Source organism: Callithrix jacchus, chromosome 9 (genome assembly GCF_049354715.1).
Source record: "Callithrix jacchus isolate 240 chromosome 9, calJac240_pri, whole genome shotgun sequence".
NCBI classification, from domain to species: domain Eukaryota; kingdom Metazoa; phylum Chordata; class Mammalia; order Primates; family Cebidae; genus Callithrix; species Callithrix jacchus.
This window is the reverse complement of record NC_133510.1, coordinates 36303801-36324744: the sequence shown is the minus strand read 5'-3', so window position 1 is coordinate 36324744 and position 20944 is coordinate 36303801. Positions and strand designations below refer to the sequence as shown.

The window sequence follows — 20944 nt, the reverse complement described above, 5'->3', positions numbered from 1 at the left end:
TATCTAATTATGATACTTTACCTGGGCACATAAACGTCAGTGTTTGGAAAATACTAGAAAACTACAGATGCAACAGAAAGCAAGAGCTGAAGCCATTTAATTCAGAATGTTCCTCTATAATTGGTGACCACTCAAGCTTCTATAGTAGCATCAGTGAGAATTTACCATTAATAAGTTAAAGGAAGGTCTAGTTTTGCAATAAGAGGAGGTTGCTAAATGAGTAAGACAAATGATGATGTTACATGATTGTGTTATAAGAATACCCACAAATCACTAAAAGCATTTATGTGATACAATTAGTACAGCCACCCAAACATGTTACATTGGCTTAAGTGCCCTTTATTTCAGTGAGGAATTAACATTTGTTAGGCAACTACTATGTGCCAGGAACTATACTTAGAATCTACATTTGTATTTTATTAATGTTTGCTATTTGTTCAATTAGTTTCTCAAACAGTGGTTTTATTTGGTTTGGTTTGGTTTTCTCTTAAGCCCAAAGGGCACAGTATCAAACTTGCATGTGAATTTGGTTCAGTGGCTGGATTCATACAAGTAAATATAGTATTTCTTAAGTGAGTTAATAAAAGTTGAATAAATGAATAAATGCCATGAAATGGTAGGACATGGAAGGGTACAGTATAGTACTGCTTCTATTCTGAAAGCTCCACTTACAGAAGTACTCTGTTGACAAGTTCCTAGAGGGTGTGGTTCTAACAGTAGAAATGCCTTGGAATCAGATTCATAAACTTTAGCACCAGAAGGAATCTTGGAGGAGATACTTTAGTGTAACTCTCTCATTTTAAAGATGATGCCAAGATAAACTACATGATTTGCCTAAAGTTAACTTATCTATTACTGTAAGATGCAAGGCTCAACCCTGGGCCCTGCAATTTCCGTTCCTATAGTGTAAACAGTTCCTTTTTGCTACTCCCTTGAGGGTTCACTGAAGCTCCTATGTGAAGAAACCATATTGACCAATAATGTTTACTATGGAATCACTACAACTATGAGTTTACATAAAATACTCGCATTTACATCAAGATAGGGAAAGGATTTTTTTTATTGCCTCATAATGGCAATAAAAGTCTCAAGAAAAGTTGCTAGACAGTCTCACATGATTTGCCAAAAGGTAGTCAAACTGGCCCTTCAACCATAAGCCCTTTATCATTCATCTTTAGGCTATACAAGATAAGGCTAAAGATTCACGTTGGGGATATGTTGAAGAAATTCCAAATTACAGAAAACATTGTTTTCTCTCTTCCTCACCAAAGGATAAGGAAGTAGAATATCTCTCCTGTGTCCAAACTAATGAGGGGGTGATGAAAAGTTTTACTTTCAGAAACTGAAGACCTAAAAGAAGAGAATTCTGGCATCTCCATTCTGCAGAACTCAAGCACATCCCATCTCAGTATGTCCATCTCACGGAAGACAGGCCCATCTCAGAGTGTCCACCTGGAGAGGACAAGTGAGAGAGTGCTGGGAAAATCTGATGTGTCCTCTGGAGTACAGATGTATATATAAACACAGAAAAATGGTATCTGCCTCTCACCTGGAAAAGTCTGAAGGTAGAAAATTAAAAATATATATATGAGAGGGCAGTAATTCAGCAAGCAAGCTGCAATTTTGCTGTTTGACAAGTCACACATATGTTATTCTTCTCATTGCCCAAGTGGACAAAATGAGAGTAGCCTGAGAATATGCCATTTCACTGGAATTTTGCTAAGGAAAGTTGACTATAGGGGCAAAGGTACATATGCTGAAAGAGGCTATGGATATATGAAGAGAGTAAATAGAGAACAGGAGCCAGGGGATTCCCAGGAGGCAGAGTAGAACTCTCATCACAGATGTAGCAAGGAAGCTGCCCTCAGGAGGCTTTACAAAGAACCCAAGGATGTAAAGGCCAACTAATGAAAGCAAGAGAGAACTACAAAGAACATCAAGCAGAGAACTACAAAGAACACTGAGTTAAAAAAAAATCTGCTCCTCTTCCTCAAATGTGTCCCCCCTCCCTGTTTTGAAGACCCAGAAAAAGCGAAGTGAGTATGGAAGGAGGAATGAAAGAGCAAACTGAGGCAGAGTCAGTGAGCAAGGGGAGTCCCCCCTTCTGGCTGTAGGTCATTAAGTCTTCAGTCAGGATAGAGCTAGATGGAAGGAAAAGAACAGCAAATTGAATGTTTTTGGTTTAGATTAGGCAATACTCTAATTCCTGAAAATGAGACCATTCTGAAATGAGCTGGAAGTAATGAGATCTACCCATGAGGCTGAAAAGAAAAAAAAAAATTAGACAAATCCTGGTTGAAGCATAAACCCTAATTTCCTAGCTGTAACCTACCAAATTCAACCCACTCAACAAACCCACTCAACAAACCCACTGTTATATAGTCTTCAGGAATCAGGTTTGAAAGATCAACTTAATGATCTACAGAAATGCTCTTGCTCACAGAAATAAAAAGTAAACTGAAAATGAAGGAAAACTGGATATACAATCGGATTCAATTTTGGGAATCGACATGTGTCACTTAGTGACATTTCAGTCAATGACTGACCACATATACAACAGTGGTTCCTTAAGATTATAATGCCGTGTTTCTACCATATATTTTCTACGTTCAGATCTGTTTAGATACGCAAATGCTTACCATTGTGTTACAACTGCCTATTGTACAATGTTCAGTACAGTAACATGCTACACAGGCTTGTAGCCTAGGAGCAATATATATGCTCCATCACATAGCCTAGGTGTATAGTAGGCTATACCATCTAGGTTTGTGTAAGTATACTCTATTATGTTCACACAACCACAAAATTGCCTAACAACACATTTTTCTGCGTCATTAGGAACATATCCTGGTTAAGCAAAACATGACTGTAAGATTATATGAAAAATGTGATAGGCACATGGCCAGACATGGAGGCTGAAGCCTGTAATCTCAGTACTTTGGTTGGCCAAGGCGGGTGGATAGCCTGAGATCAGGAGTTCAAGACCAGCCCTGGCCAACATGTTAAAACCTGTTTCTACTAAAAATAGACAAGTTAGGAAGGTGTGGTTGTGCCCAGCTACTCAGGAGGCTGAGGCAAGAGAATTGCCTGAACCCAGGAGGTGGAGGTTGCAGTCAGCCAAGATTGTGCCATATATTTTGAGTTGGAGTCTTGCTCTGTCACCAAGGCTGGAGTGCAGTGGTACAAAGATATATATATATACATTTATGTACATATATATGTGTGTGTCTATATATATGTATCTCCATATCCATGAAGCTGAAAAGAAAAAACATCAAATAAATATATACATACATATATATATAATAGGCAGAAATATAATAACATTTTTAAAATGTGTATGAGTGATGAAATTGTTATAGATTTCCAAAATGAACAAATAGTACTTTTTTGGTTTGGGGGTGAAGGCAAACTCTCACTTTATCACCCAGACTTAAGTTCAATGGCTCCATCACAGCTTACTGCAGCCTCAGTCTCCCCTAGCTCAACCGATTCTCCTGCCTCAGCCTCCCAAGCAGCTAGGATTACAGGTACACACCACCATGTCTGGCTAATTTTTGTATTTTTTTAACAGAGAGACGGTTTCACTATGTTGCCCAGGCTGGTCTCAAACTCCTGAGCTCAAGTGATCCACCTGCCTTGGCCTCTCAAAGTGCTAGGATTACAGGCATGAGCCACCATGCCCAGCTGCAAATAGTACTTCTACAATCAGAGAAAAATAGTTTACTTTTGCAAGTAGTCTTGTGAAAAAAATATAAAAATTTTCCTACAAAGTCTTGTCATCTTCCTTTCAGTGTGACTAGTATTGTTCTAAATTTTGCTGCCAAAAGCAGCTGTATTAATAATATCAGATGATAAGAACTACAGTCCTTGAATTTCGGGCCAGAAAGATAACTAGTCAATATAATATTCACCCAAGACTGTCAATAAGACAAGACAGTAAAACAGTAGGCTACTGCTACAAAAGTATAAATTATCAACTACCCTTCTACTTCCTCTCAGTGGTGTCATGGGGTACCTCAAAACTTTAGCCACTTTTTTCCCAGTTACCAAAATTTTTCCAGCCCCTAGCAAAACTAGCCATCTAAAACCTTCAAGTTGTTCTTTAGTCTGAAATATGCCAAAAGTTCATCAAACTGCTGTTCACCAAAGTCTTCACCACAAGTGAAAGCTTCCAAGATCATCCTTCAATATAAAAATGTTCATTCAACACTGCTATAAATATCCTCTAATTTGGCTCATTGTCTAGCTTTCATTTCCTTCCTAAACACTTCTACTTGAGTGTTGAAAATCATCAGCTGCCATCAGCAGGATAGGGTAGTTATTACCTGGAACACGGAAGGGAATGATATCCAGCACTGCCGCTTCCAACTCTGTTACCAAGGACACGTTGCTTAACTTCTTAATTTCCTCATTCATTAAGTGAGACTAATAATAGTACCAATATTATAGGATTATTGTGAGGATCACATGAATTAACATGCGTTTAGAGTTGGAAACAGTTTTGCTACTGGCACATAGTAAGTACTTGATAAATGTATGAAAATGAACTATTTTTAATTAGAAAACTCATCTATACCCTCAACCTAAAGCTTCACCTGCCCATCCTCTGCGGACATGGCTTCTACTGAAGTGCTCTCAAGTAAGGCTATATTTTCTTCCACACCCCATATAAGTCAGTGCCTGGAGATGAGTTTTTTTCTTGCTCCCTAATGTAGTTTACAACATCTCTCTTCTATATTTTCCTCCAAAGATCCCATATTCTTTGAAGCACATGTCATCAGACCTTACTACCCTTCAAAACCCTTTATTGCTGTACCTGGACACACTGCCTCATTCACTGATCTCAAGATCCACAGTCTTCTCCTCACCGCTAGTAGTCCTATTAGCATTCTTGGCAACTTCAAATCCTCATAGGTGCTACATTCAATGCTATAATTCCACAGTTTCTTACCCTCCTTAAAACCATTCTCATTTTTGTTAAAACAAAAATGCAGTCAGAAGAGAACTATTTCATCTTCCTACTCTCACATCCAACAAATTACATGCATTGTTTGATTCCACTGTTTCTGCGTCCTCGCCTAGCATTCTGTCATTAACCTACTGTAATCAAGCACTCCACTAAAATAGGTCATATCTGAGTCATCAATAACTTAACTCCTACCAAAGCCAATGGTCAATTTTCGCTCACATCTTACTTGACTTCTCAGCAACGTTTAAAATCAACTTTTAGAACTACATACTCACTGCTTTTTCCTATCTCGCTACTACCAACTGTTCTTCTCCAGTATTCTTGACTAGATCTTCTCTTCTCAACCTCTAAATGTTAGAGGGTTCCAGAACTCTTCCCCCATAAAACTTCTCTAAATTTCTCCTCTTCATAGATGAATGCAGTCAGTGTCATGGCTTCAACCATCTGAATGCTGCGGACTCTCAAAAGTTTACCTTCAGACCAGACATCTTCCCTGTGATCCAAACTCATATGTTAAATAACTGACTTGACATCTTTACTAGGATGTCCAATATGCATAACAATTTCAACACAGACAATATAGAACTATTAATCCCACCTCCCAAAAAATCAATTTCACTTAAAAGCTCCAAGCCTAAGAATCTACTTGATCCTTCTCTTTTCATCACACCCTTTGCCAGCAAATCCTAACAGCTCTTTCTCCCCAAATATACTTTTCACCATTTATACTGCTATTTTTTAGCCCAAGCCACCTTGATGTCACTCATGGACCAGAATAACTGCTTTCTCACTCATCTCCTACCTTTTCAACTCTTATTATACAGCCTACCTTGTACCTAGCAATATGAGTTATCTTCCAGAAATGCACAATAAATCATGTCACATCTCTCCTTGAAGGTCTCTGGAGATTTCTCACTAAAACTGAAGTGTCAAATTTCCACCCTGAACTATAAAGCCCTTAATGATCTGCCTCCTGCCTACCTCTCTAATCTCACCTATCTTCGCCCTCTGTTATATTTTCTATATCTAGCTATACTGTCCTTCTCACCATTCCACTACATGCCAGTTTATTTCTCAGCACGTTTTTGCTTGCTTTTGCTGGGAATGCTGTTCTCTCACATCCTCTCATGGCTCACTTTACAGTATTCGGGTCTCAACTCAAATGACGCCTCCTAACCTAGGACAACTCCTATCAAGCATATTGTTTTTTCCTCTCTATAGTATATAACAATACCTGGATTAAAAATATATATATTTATTGTCTCTATCCTCACCAATGGTTAGCTCCTAGGGAATGAAAGCACTTGTCTTGCTCTCATCTGTATCCTCAATACCCAGAACTTCCTTCAAGGCACACCAATGTCAGTCAAATGATTTTTGACAGACTGAATAAAGTCTCTGTAAGAATAATCAGAAGTAAATTATATTTTTCACCTCTGGTTTTGAAGGCCAGAGCTGATATGCCTGCTAGTGTATCAAGCATCCTGACAGAGAACAAAGAAGTAAAAGAGCCTATCTTGTTTTTTAATAATTCACAATGAATTGGAGGAGGAAGGAAAAAAACAAACATAAGCCCTAGATACTAAAGATAACAAAGCAATCTATAAGTCAACCTATTCTCATATAATATAAATTATACTTGAGAATATGGTAGAATTAGGAAAGACGTCCTTAAAGAGAATAATTCTATGAGGCATATATTATCAATATCCTTTTACAGATGAGGGGACAGAGGCTTAGGCAGATTAAATAATTTACCCAAGGTTAAAAACTAGGAAAAGAGTCAGGTTCAAGCAAGTCTCCTAATGTCAGAGCCCATTTTCCTCAGGAAATCATGTTTATGCCACTTCCTTATAATAAGAGCTGGCTACTCTGAAAGGTACATTTAACAGAAGTTAAAATTGGAAACAAAAAAAAATGGAGCTGTCAAGGAGAGCTAGAAGTCTAGGCAAGATTCAACAGCAAAACTCCACCAATAATAAATGTTTAACATGCCTTGGGTCTTTGGGTCTTTGAATAATAAAACAGATAATCAGTCTACTGGACACAACAGGATGGTACCCACAAGACACTGAGACTGATGAAATGAAAGCACACGAAAAAAAATAGGCAGTTAACAAAGGAGTTATAAACTGTAATCAAAATATTTTTAGAATTGGAATATCTTAGGAAACTTCTATAGAAGCTTTCTACCTCCCTAAAATCCAAGATGTCCACTCTAAATGGATGTTATTAACAACTGTGTGAGAAAAGGATGTTTCAGATATGTGTGAGTATACGCACATGTACACGCTTGTATATGTGTACTCATGTCCTTGTTTGTGTGGATGAACAGTTGTCAATAAATCTTTGCATTTAATATACGTGATGAAAATAGGAATAAAGTAATGGAGAGGAATTTTTAAAAATAGAATGAGCATGGAAATTAGAAAAGCATTAGAGAAGAGAAAGTAAATAAAAAAGGGGGCTATGTCAAAAATTAGGAGATCACAAAGATTAAATGTCATGGGACTTATATTATTAAGAAGCATTTACATTACTATTTTGGAAATTAAGGCCAGGCATGGTGTCTGTAATTAAGGCATCTGAAATTAAGGCCTCACATCTATAATCCCAGCACTTTGGGATTACAGCTGGATCAGCCCACCCAGCTGAGGTGGGCAGATCACTTGAAGCCAGGAGTTTGAGACCAGCCTGGCCAACATGGTGAAACCCTATCTCTACTAAAAATTAAAAAATATATAAAAATAAAAATAATTAGCTGGGTGTGGTAGTGCATGCTGGTAATCCCAGCTACTTGGGAGGCTGAGACAGGAGACTCCCTTGCCTGAACCCGGGAGGCAGAGGAGTGAGCCAAGATTGCACCACTGCACTCCAACCTGGGCAACAGAGTGAGACTGTTAAAAAAAAAAAGGAAATTAAGATATCATTTTACTGTCTGAGAAAGTAGCTAATGTGATTACAGTGGCTGGAGGGGCAAACTAGTAGCTTGCACATAATGTGTTCATATCTCATTTTTGGCATGTTTCATGGGAGAGCCATCAGGTCTTGTGTAGACATGCAAGGCTCTCCCAACTGGACTGAGCTCTTCAAGGGCAAAACTCAAATCTGAATCATCTTGCATTTCCCCAACAAACCGTGTGGAGTGCACTTGCTCTAGTGGGGCTCAGTGACTAATAAATTGAACTGAACCAAATTAAAACACAGTGAATGGATCCAAGCTAAAATGAATTAGAATGGTCAGAGATGGAGGTTACTTATTATCCTTAAAATTTTGTTTTTTAGATATCAGAATACTTTAGTAACTTCTGCTGTGCCTAGAATGAACTTAGAGCAATAGCTTTCTTTTTACATTTTTACTAACTACACTTTCCAAAAAGCCTGTAAGATACTCAGCAGAAGTATTATCCACTTTCCACACAAAAGGATCTGAGTCATAAAGAGGTGTGACATTATTTTTCACAGGGTTACTTTTACACCACTACCACCTCAAAGTAAGTCAGTGAAACAGAAGGGATTTGAACTCAAAGTCCAACAGCATTACTTTCATCACCAAAGTTCATTTTAAAATATTCAACAGTAAAAAGAAAATTGTGTAATGTGCAAATAATCATATTTGATAGTCCAAAAGAAAAGAAAACCACAAACCACAAAGATGACCACTATTGCATCTTTTCTCTTTGTTTGTTTGAGACAGAGTCTCTATTGCCCAGGCTGGAGTGCAGTGGTACAATCATCTGGGCTCACTACAACCTCCACTTCCTGGGTTCAAGCAATTCTCCTGTCTCAGCCTCCCAGGTAGCTGAGATTATAGGCATGCCCCACCATACCCAGCTAAGTTTTGTATTGTTAATAGAGATGGAGTTTCACTATATTGGCCAGGCTGGTCTCAAGCTCCTGACCTCAGATAATCCACCCACCTTCGCCTCCCAAAGTGCTAGGATTACAGCCACATCTTTTTCTTTTTAAAGGTAAACAGAGAACATGGTTCTCTTCACAAGGTACAGAAAACAATTCAAATATATAAGCATCTGTTGTCCAGTATTGGTAGGGATGATTTTGAAGAAAATTCATTCTTAGTCTATTTCTACTATTGTGTTCATTATCTTAATAGCTTATATGTGGATGATTCTTCCTTGTCAAAGACAGCAAATAGGGCTTTCTTAGTCATCCTCAATAGTCCACTTAACTGTCTACCACAAATATTCTAGGTCCACCTGTTATCACAATATTTCACTTCACAGTACATCAACTTCTGTGAAGGACTCAAAAGGTAGTTGTTTTAACAATGCAAGTTTGTTTTCTAAACAGGTTTATCTTAAAAAGTGAAGTTTGTTTTCCGGATCATTTGCGTTTCAGACCTCATTTGTTGATACCTTATCCCTCAGAAACTTGTTTTTTAATACAAACAAACTAGTCAACTAGGTAAAGGTTTCGGCAGCTATTATTGTGTCAACAATGAAGACCCAATTATTGAGTAAGGTCCTTAAAAAAAAAGTCAAAAATAATTGTTAATTAATATTTTTTCTTATTTAACCCTGGTAATTAAAATTTTTATAATATACAATGTGACTTGTAACTACGAAGAGGAAAAGTAAAATTAATCAAATTAGTAACTTCTGCTAAATTATTAAAGGAACCGTCACTTCAGTCAATCTTTAAAAATGACTTCAAATTAGACATGACACATGGAAAGAATGAGATGTTCATTTATACTTTATATATAAAGTGTGTGTGTGTGTGTGATCACTTATGGTGTCTTAATATAAATTTTGTTGGTAAAAGTAGGGGTGTGCTAAGGTTAATGATATACTAAGCAATATATTTAAGAGGTTTAAGAATTTTTTTTTTTTTTTTTGAGAAGGAGTTTCGCTCTTGTTACCCAGGCTGGAGTGCAATGGCGCAATCTCAGCTCACTGCAACCTCCGCCTCCTGGGTTCCGGCAATTCTCCTGCCTCAGTCTCCCGAGTAGCTGGGATTACAGGCACATGCCACCATGCCCAGCTAATTTTTTGCATTTTTAGTAGAGACGGGGTTTCACCACGTTGACCAGTATGGTCTCGATCTCTTGACCTCGTGATCCACCCACCTCGGCCTCCCAAAGTGCTGGGATTACAGGCTTGAGCCACCAGGCCCAGCAGAGGTTTAAGGATTAACATACCAGTGAGCTCACCTTGTCCGTTAACCAACTGGAAATAAAAGATAAGCAGAAAAGGAATGAATTTCCATTAGTATACATACCAACAGAGAACAAAGATTTAGAAAATATTTTATTCAAACTGCCCTAGAAAGTATGATCATGTCAGTCTTGCCTTTCACACCTCAACATAGTCATTAAAGATAAATCAAGATTTTTATTCTATCATATAAATACAATGCTGATAGCTTTGACTGGTAATATCAAGGTCACATATTATCAAATATAAATGTACTATTATCATCCCTTTTCTTCATAATTAAAGACAGACATAATAAATTATAAAAAGGGGGCCCGAGTGAAGACTAGAAAGAATCTCTGTTAAATAAATAGATTTTTGCAAGTTAATCCCAACTAACATTTCAGGATTACTATGTGCCAGGCATTATTCTGAGTGCTTTATGCCAATTAATTCTCATAACGATCCTCTGATGTTAGTACTCTTATTACCTCCACTTCACGGATAAAGAAACCAACCAAGATGAAGGCAGAGTTTTATAAACAGGAGCTCACCAAAGAAAACCCTACCTTAAAGTGTGATTTTAAAGGAAATTATGGTTAGTTATTAGATATTACCTAGAAGAGAAAAAATAAGAGTTTCAGGTAGATGGAGAGAGAAAGAGGAAAACAGGAGATAGAAGGAGGAGAAAAAAGAAGAGGAGAGATCAAACTAAAAGAGAAAAAGGAATCTAAGGTCTTACAAACATTTCTAAAGAACAGTCTAGCAATCTTATCAACCCTGTGAGATCAGGATTAACCCTAAGGCTCATAAAAGTTAAGTGGCTATCCAAAATTCTGAACTCTAATATTTGGGACTCTAACGTCCATGGTTCGCTGGGTAAGGTGGCTCATGCTTATAATCCCAGCACTTTGGGAAGCTGAGGCAGGAGGATCTCTTGAGCTCAGGAGTTTTGGACCAGCCTGGGCAACACAGCAAAACATTAAGACCCTGTCAAAAAGAAAAAAACTTTAAAAAAGTAAATAAATAAAGTCCATGTTTTTTTCCCTAGTCATGCTACAAAAGAAAATAAAATTAAGGAAGGGATGGGATGAATGAGGGGGAGAAACAAAATTAATAGGAATATCAAGTTAAAAGGAGAGTAGAGATCAATCAACTCTCAGCAGCTCCTTAATAGCTACTGGGATGAGACAGCATTGTTGCCACAAAGACTTGATGCTTTTACTCTAGAATGCAAGGTTGCCACAATGATTGAACTAAGCAGCCACAATGGCAACTTTATTTCAAGAATCAATCCCCTTCATGCCTTCATACATTCTTCTTTTTCTCTTGGTTCCCATCCCATGTCGGTGACGCTGCTGTGAGAAATACAACGACCAACTCACCTAGATGTGCCAGTCCTACACGGAGCAATTGCAGAGGCCTAGCCTAACCCAGCACACAGTCCATGGGCTCTTTTTACCCAAAGTAAAATGTCAAGCTATCACTGTGCATATATCGTATGGCCAGAGCAGAAGCCAACAAAATCGTTTTATATTAAGGCAAAGGTACGGACAGTTCAGCATTTTCCACTTCAAATGGCAATCAAGAGAACCATAGAGGAGGATTTTAAACTTCGAGGTTTCTTCACAAACCTATATATTCTTTTTGAACAAAACGTCATAGGAGCAGCTTAAAAATCTTTGTCATTGTGCTTGCTTTGGCAGCACATTTGGTAAAATTGGAACAACACAGAGAAGAGTAACATGGCCACCGTCCAATGATGACGTGCAAATTCATAAAGCGTTCATATTTCTATGCACTGCATGTCTGTATCAAAACATTTCTTGTACCCCATAAATATACACCTACTATGTACCCATAAAAATTAAAAATTAGAAAAAGGAAGATCATTGTCAACAACCAATATTAAGAAACAGATCAATTTATTTTTTTATTATGAACATGAATATATTTTATACCATATTGAGAAGATTCATTCAACGCCTTAGTAGATTTTTGGTGGGTGTATGTCAATCCCATACTATGATTTGAATGTGTCCCCAAATTTCATGTGTTAGAAACTTAATCCCCAAATTCATATGTTGATTGGGGTTAGGACCTTTGGGAGGTAATTAGGATTAGATTATTTCACAGAGAAGGGCCCCCATGATGAAACTCGTGGCTTCATAAGAAGACTTGAGCAGACACACACCCTCACTCTCGCCATATGGTGTCCCTCACCACAGTAATACGCTGCAGGAAAGACCTCATCAGATGCATCAGATATCAGCACCCAGAACAAGGAGCTAAATAAATTTATTTTCTGTGTAAGTCATCCCTGTTAGTATTCTGTTGTAGCAACAGAAAATGGACTAATACACACACTGAAACCACAGCTTCTAGAGTCCATGTGATTTCAGTCTCAAAACATTCTAGGTCCTCCAGGTTGAATGGTGTAAAGTAGAAAGCTGGACAACTAGACTGGATGGCATGAAAGTGAAGTACAGTCCAGAGATGACCCAGAACAGATCAGTGCTAGCCCATGTAGACAAGTGGAATAACTCTGGTGGCAGCTCCTAGTTCTGCACAGCCCACATGAGTTGAAGGAAACCCCAGTTGGGACAAAAGGAGACAAGTTTCCCTCTCCACAAAGACGGGGCTTTCAATAATTTCACTTAGTCAAGTGGATTTGGATTCAAGATACCAGGAAAGAGATCTAAATCAGGAAACCAAGACAGAAGCCAAGTCTGGACAAGTGAAATAGGAGGTTAAAGGGAAAGCTATGATCCTAAAAGCACAGGAATAATTAAAAGTAGTCTGGAGCAGCCAAAAAAATTCACACTAACGACTTGGTGGAACAAAAACTATTGCTGTGATTTACTTGTAGCTTTATTTAGGACTGACCCAGAAACTCAAGAGGGACTGAGTTTGTCCACTTGGGGCACGAAGAACTTCACCTGAAAAAAGTTAAGCAAGACAGGAATTCAAAGAAAACCTGATGTCCTAGAACACACACTTGTGAAAAATTATGATTGGTTATACTAAGTTAATAAAAAATTTAGAGCCAAAGCTAACTAAAGAAACCATACACTCAAAAACAAAGACCAAGTCTGCTACAGGGCAAAAGAAGATCCAATTCCTCTCATATAATAAAATAGATAAGAATATGATCAAGGATAGATGGAATCTATTGCCAATCAAAGGGCAAGTTAGCAAACTAAAATCCAAAAGCCTCATATTGTATTGTCTAAATTGACACTTGAAAATGTCACAGATGTCAGAGTTGGATTAAGGAATTATAAATGGCAGGTCAACAACCAGGAATGAAATATGCAATCTCATGTTTAATTAGCAGTTGACAACCTCCATTGTAGGACAGGACAGATGAAGGCTAACAGACCAACAGGCTTCTCAGAGAGAAGTGTTTTGTGTTGAACTCAGGTGAAAGCAAGCAAAATAAACATCTTAGAAACTCACTGATTTTCAAGATACATGAAATAGTTATGGACTTGTGTTTGATTTACCATCAGTGTCTTGGAATAATGTGCTGGGAAAACATCTACTTCATCCTAATATATATTGTCTTTACATAGATATAGGTAAAAAGTTAAAATTAAATATCAATATATCTTTTTCTGGAAAGCATCCTCAGTACCATAATGCTTAACCCTATATTCTTGGTGAGCAGCACTATGTGCCCTCATCAATTCCAGGAAATAGTCTTTGATAAAGTCAGTGTTCATCAGTAGAAATGAAAACAATATAAATAATCAAAGGAGACAGCATAATTCTTAGAAAAACAAAGCTAATGCCCTTATTAAACAATAAAGTTATTCAATTAAATAAATGTTTGACATACTGAATTTAATACATATTGTACTGAGTTACCAAAATAAAGCAGATGGTGTTTAATATTTAGCATGTTACTCAAAATGCCCTTCCTTCATATAAAGATGAACAAATTTTTTTTTTTGAGATGAGTCTCATTCTATTGTCCAGACTGGAGTGCAGTGGCATGATCTCTGCTCACTGTAACCTCGACTTCCTGAGTTCAAGTGATTCTCCTCCCCCAGCCTCCCAAGTAGCCAGGATTACAGGGCCTGCCACCATACCAGCTAATTTTTGTATTTTCAGCAGAGATGGGGTTTCACCACGTTGGCCAGGCTGGTTTCGAACTCCTGACCTCAGTTGATCCACCTGCCTCGGCCTCCCAAAGTGCTGGGATTACAGGTGTGAGCCACCATGTTCAGACCAAAATGGAGAAATTCTTATGGTATACGCTAGAGGGGTAAATGCCAAGCTACTAAAGGGTAGCAAAATACCAATTACAACAATTTCAAAAAACTGTTGGTACACATATAAAAACAGACTAAAAAGAAATATAGCAAAATGCTAGTAGTAATTATATTAGGGAACTATGATTGTTTTTCTCATCTTTTCCTGATAATTTTTCTAATGTGATTAACCTATTTCAGTAACAGAAAAAAAAACTGCATAAAAATAACTTTCTTATGGAATTACATACTAATTTTGAGATTATTAGATAGGCTTACAATATATACTTTCAGAGAAGCTTACAATATATACTTTCTGATTCTAAATATCAGTCTTCTTCTAAAATGCCTTCAGGCAAGTTTTTATATAAGCTCTATTAATAAGTATTGCAGGCACACTGCCCCATTAGCTCTAGGTAACAGGAAAAAAAAATTATCAAAAAAGTTAATATATAATTAAAATATATATTATTACTTCTGCTCCTTTTACTCCGTTTACCCTTTGTAGTGCTCTTTAATCCACAGCCTAGTTTAGTAATTTCTTGGCAAGGTTGATGAAAGGAAGTAAAAGGAAAGCATTAGCAATGGTTCCAGAAATCTGGTGCAACCTAATTCAGAAGGAAAATTTATATTTTTACTATCCACTTGAGTTATCATTCTCTTACATTAGTTTAAGCAACTAGTAAAAAGTATAACTCAAAACTATTATTGATCTCAAAAAGTATATGGTAGTAACTTTATAAACACTAAGAACTATGCTAATTAAAACCCTTTGTGGGAAAAGAAAGAATAAAAATAGTGAATTCTAATAAAGTATAAAAGGACGAATTTGATGGAGTAGATCAGTATGGTATGTGATTTACATAGCGAAAGCAAAAAGAAAACTGGGAGACTGGATAGAATACGGTTTTTGGAAGTATTTAAATATGCTGTTATGTCACTTATGGTGGTGTAAGAGACACTGAAAAAGCAAAAGAACAGACACCAAATACAGACACCTTTAAAGCACCTTGTAAATTTAAGTTACGGGTTACACCTCAGAGAATAACTAATCCAGTTGCTAGAGTTTGGAATATAACCAACAGACCCATGGTTGGTATCCTAGTCCGTTGCATGGTGCTATAACAAATTACCACAGACTGAGTAATTTATAATGAACAGAGATATATTTCTTACAGTTCTGGAGTCTGGGAACTGGGAGGTCAAGAGGCCTGCATGTGGCAAGGTCTTTCTTGCTGCATCATCCTAAGATATGCAAGACAGCATGCACAAGAGAGCAAGAGGGGGCTAAACTCTTTCACAACAAATCTCAAGATAACGAAACTACTCTCGCAATAATGACATTAATCCATTCTGCCCTCATGAACTAATTACTTCTTCTTAGGCCCCACTTCCCAGCATTGTTGCATTGGGGATTAAGTTTCCAACACATGAACTTTTGAAGCGACACATTCAAACCATAACAGTTGGTTATATACCAAATTCATCTAATAATATTACTACTTCTTTCACGTGGTTGTCTCTTGATTCTTTCCCAAATCCGCTGAGGTAGGAGAGAATTACCGAGGGAAAACCTAACTTTATTGGTAAGAGTCTAAACCAAAACAGTTTTCTAACCATGTAATGCATATTGCCTTCAACTGCCTTCAATTACTTTAATGCCTCCAGCTTAGTGATTCCAGTACACAATGGACACTCAATAATTATGCATTAAATGAATGAATTTTGATCCAAGAAAGTAAGTAAGAAGCAATACAATTGAAGCTAGAGATGCCCTGTGCCTCATTAGTACCGTGTGATCAATATACCACATCAAAATAAACTACAACTTGACTCTTCATGTCTCTTGTTCCCACTTGCTGAAAGATAAAGACTTATTTAGAACAACTCCTAGCTGACTTAGTAGCTGTATCAAATAATGTGAATATCTACTCTGAAAACAAAATGTAATTCCTTCATCATATTGAGAAGCCTATGATGATATCAGGCCTAAGTGACAGGCACATCTCTCCAAAGTTGAGAATAATTCAAATCCAATCTCAAAAGCAAACATCTTCCTACACACTAAGAGACCCCAAAATAAGGAATTAACCTTGAGCTGTCCTTGAATTTTTTTTTTCTAGCCTCTGGGTGGGTCCGTGATCCCCACCATTCCACAACTAAGTTTGAACATTTTCCTTGGTTCTTTCCTCCTTCTGAAGAAGCAGATGGAGGTGCCCAAGTAGACTCACCCTGGGGTTAAATCCTGAATGAAGTTTATTATAGTCTTGGCACTTAGATATCTACTTGTCTCAAGTCAATAGCCCAATGTCCTTCACATGTTCTATGGTAATAGTGCTTAAATATTATTTGAGTTTTTGAACATTTTAAGCCATTTCCGGTTGGAATTTCAGAAGGAGAGAGAGAAGAATCATATATGGCAGGTCTAAGACCCCAAATGGCATAAATTTTTCTGCATGACAGCAGTCTAGAAAAGGTTTGTGCAGATCTGGGATTTAGAATGCTTTCTGGGTGACAGGCCTCCATTACAATCAAAATGTATTGTATTCTATATTTCCTTCTGAAATAAAGTCTGGTTAAGAACCACCTATTTAGTGAAGTAACACTCAAAAGGAGGTCTTTTTAAATCACTCATATTTCTGACTCCATCTTCCATTCCAGATCCCCAAAAATATGACTCACTCCACCCCACCCGCACCCCACACTCCAGCCACCTTCCCTGTAGTGAGGTTGTTATTACTGCAATGTGCCATAATCCTTCAGCCTGTTCAAGTAAAGTATTAAGAACCAAAGTGGGAGGAAGCAGGGCAGCCACATGTCCCAGGCCTAGAATTCACAAAAGAGCTTCTATTTACATGTTTAAAATTATTTTCAAATTAGACTATAAACAAACTGTATTTCTCTGGTTGTTGTGAAAGCATTAATGTGCTACATGCAAATGTTAAAAGCAGTCTACATTTTTTATAATTCAGTTCTGGCATTACTTCTTATTTTAATATACCAGAAACCTCAAAATTAGATCTGAGCTTCTACCCCTGGGGTTCCTCTCCCTTTACTTCTGCGAGATCTCTGTTAGAATCACTGCTCAAGTTCCTACTACTGAGGTGCTCCTAAAGCCAAAATAATGGGCTGACAGTGAACGACCTTATCTAAATGTCAAACTAAAATTATCTAAGGAATGCTCAAGGGATTAAAATTGTAAGTTATTTTAATATAAAGATTATTTCTTAGATGTATGTTAGCAATACATGAAGTCCTAAAAAATCCATAGCACTAATCAAGAAGACTTGAACTACCAGTCATGTGACCTCTATCAATTCCTTTATAACTTCTCCAGGCTTCTAACATCTCAACTATTGAAGAAGGGGCCTCAATCAATTAGTCTTTTCAAGATCCCTTTCAACTTTAAAACAGATTTTGTCAATAATTATAAGGGTTTACTTTATAATCTTTTTTTTTTTTTTTTTTGACAGGGTTTCACTATGTTACCCAGGCTGGGATGCCCTGGCTATTCACAGGAGTGATCATAGCACACTGCAGCCTTGAATTTCTAGCCCCAAGCAATCTACTCACCTCAGCCTCTCAAGTGGCAGACTACAGGCACATACCACAGTGCCAGCTTTAAAATTTTTTAATAATTGCAAAAAAAACGAAGGACAAGGTAACCTCAAATATGATTCTGAATCCTTCAGAAAGATCACATAATAATTGTATGGTATCATGAAAACTGTCCCTTTGGCTTGGCTGTCATTTGCTTTGAATAATGTCTGAGCCCAGGAAAACTATTTTAACACTCTGAGAAGATTAAATAGTTAATCCATTGGGAAACCAAGTTGAATCCACAAATCCCCTTTCTAAAGAGAAGCACTGAAAATAACAACAAACAACTTTGTTTCATTTTAAATAAAACTGATCTAATGAAATGCAGTAAACAAATACTATTATCTGCCATGCATTTTCATTGATATGTTTTCCTTCCTAATCTGAAACTCAGATTATGTCAGGTCACATGTGATTTTGACAGAAAGCAACCATTTATAAGTCCAAGACTCATCTTTGAGCTGTAACATGTCTTGGGAAAAATATTTATAATAATGAATATTCCAAGTCAATTTATTTGAGGAGGAATTGATGAGAATTGGAAGATAGGGCATATTAGAATATTAACTGCTAAGATAATTTCTGCTTTCATGGTTTCACTAAACTGGAATTTCTAGTGCATCATTCACTACCCCATCATTATGCATCAAAATATTAACCAATTAGCAGGTAAGATGGCAAGAGCTCAAGGGGTAGTAATAATTAGACATGAAGCCTGAACTTCCATCAAGTCCCAAATAACAAACAGGTCCGGGCCCGGCACGGTGGCTCAAGCCTGTAATCCCAGCACTTTGGGAGGCTGAGGCGGGTGGATCACGAGGTCAAGAGATCGAGACCATCCTGGTTAACATGGTGAAACCCCGTCTCTACTTAAAATGCAAAAAAAATTAGCTGGGCACAGTGGTGTGTGCCTGTAATCCCAGCTACTCAGGAGGCTGAGGCAGGAGAATTGCCTGAACCCAGGAGGCGGAGGTTGAGGTGAGCCGAGATTGTGCCATTGCACTCCAGTCTGGGTAACAAGGGCAAAACTCTGTCTCAAAAACAAACAAACAAACAAACAAACAAACAAAAACAGGTCCACTACTTAATAAACCATATCTGAAGAACAAGTATCTACTCATATTCTGTAAATGAAATTATTTCATTGACTTTCTACTTGCATTATCTGCTGGTTTTTCAATCTACTCTCTTTCATTTCCATTATTTCCTCATCCAAATACAAAGACATATAAGTAGGGCATGATATAAGTAATATCCTCCTAATGCATGGCATTTTGTATGAAATGTTTGGAAGCAGGGCACAATTTAAAAAAAAAACTCATTGTGAGAAATGTATGAACTAAAAAGTCATTGAAGACAATAAGAGAGAAATAAAAACTCAAATCTAACTTTCATTTCTGGAGTTTGCCATTGATTCTGTTGTGTGTTCATTCCAACGTATTTCATGTGTTTAAAAAGCATTGTATTGCTAGATCTAAGCTCCATGCAAACAAGGACAACATGTGTCATGTGTGTTGTGGTAGGAAAGTGTCTGGCACATAATAGGCACCTAGAGATTTGTTGCATTAAGGATGAAACAAACAAATAACCAAACACCAAATAACCTTCTATTTCCATAAGATAAATGAATAAATATTTTTCAGAGTCTTGCTTATTTGCCCCCATATTTTTTGAACATTAAATTATTTCTAATAATTTACCTCACATGTATATTTAGAGTTTGAACTTAAAAGATCCTTATTACACTGAAGATATTAAGTAAAATATCTTTAAAACATTTGGAAATATGTTTCAGAGCACAGCAATAGATATCAGAAACCTCAACTTGAGTTCCAATTCTGTTACTTAGTGGCAAATAAACCTTAAGACTCATTTTTCTTCTCTTTAAAATAGAGATGATAATAGCTGCCCAGGCTATCTCACAGAATTTTAATGTAGAGTAAATAAAATATTGTTCATTTGTGTTATAACCAGAATGGGACAAAGAGACAATTACAGCCTACATGTTTCTTCTTCAGTAACAAGGATACCTAAAGAAATCATATAATTAGAAAAGTTAAGTTAGAAATATTAAAATAGTTCCTTCCTGTTAATATAGAGGCATCACTAGTGCCTGCAGTTTGACTAACAACAACTAAAATCACATTTAACAGGCTGCACATGAAAAGTTCTTACAACTCTTCATATCTTTAGGTTGCCATGTCAGCATTGGAAAAAAGAAAACTATAGTGAGGTCACATTGCAAATAAGTGCTAGTGACATACCTAAAACTGAACTTCTGACTGTCCAAATAGCCCCTAAGTCTGCTGAGCGATGCTATTCCTTAAAGTGCTTTGGTAAGGTGAAAACCCAGCAAACAGAAACACAAATTAGACCACTTTACACGCTAATCCAAACTCAGTGTCAAGAATAGGCACAGTTCTCTGATAAAATCAGGCAAGGAAATTTTGGTTTCTACATACAGAGAATAACATAAAAACACAAATGTCCTTTCTGTATCTCCATTTTCACCAAGCTCTTGACATATTTTTCAAGCTAAAGTTCTTGAAAAGGAAAAACATTTCAAAGTTGTTGCGTCAGCAGAGGTAGAGAAGAGAAGGGGACACATCATCTCATCATGTATTAGATTTAAAATATGAAATGTTTGACTTTATCATTTTGAGTTAACCATTCAGATCAATTCAGTATACTTAGATAATAAGAATAGATTCTATATTGTAATTTATTGTTCATTTTTGTTAGCAACATTTATCTAAGCCATCCATTCAACTTACCACATTTTCTAGGAAATCGGCTACCTTATTATTGAGTCTAAAATCCATACCTTCCTTCACCCATGCACTCTGAGGAAAAAAAGTGTTGCCGTTGAATCACATCTTACATGCATATATACTTGTGTGTGCACATCCACATCCACTCTAAAATCAGACACCAATATGTTGGTATTTTCTTAATCTAAG

At 37.0% G+C, this 20944-nt stretch overlaps 1 protein-coding gene and 1 non-coding gene across 27 annotated transcripts in view; one reads left to right on the top strand and one right to left on the bottom strand.

Moving 5' to 3' along the window:
- The window catches only part of KIF21A (kinesin family member 21A), a 153342-nt gene that overhangs the window by 127896 nt on the left and 4502 nt on the right, over positions 1-20944 (bottom strand). The gene's annotated exons all lie outside the window — the stretch shown is intronic.
- On the top strand, positions 11819-11925 carry LOC118144624 (U6 spliceosomal RNA). The gene has a single exon (XR_004729389.1). It is a non-coding gene; the product is annotated as a U6 spliceosomal RNA (small nuclear RNA).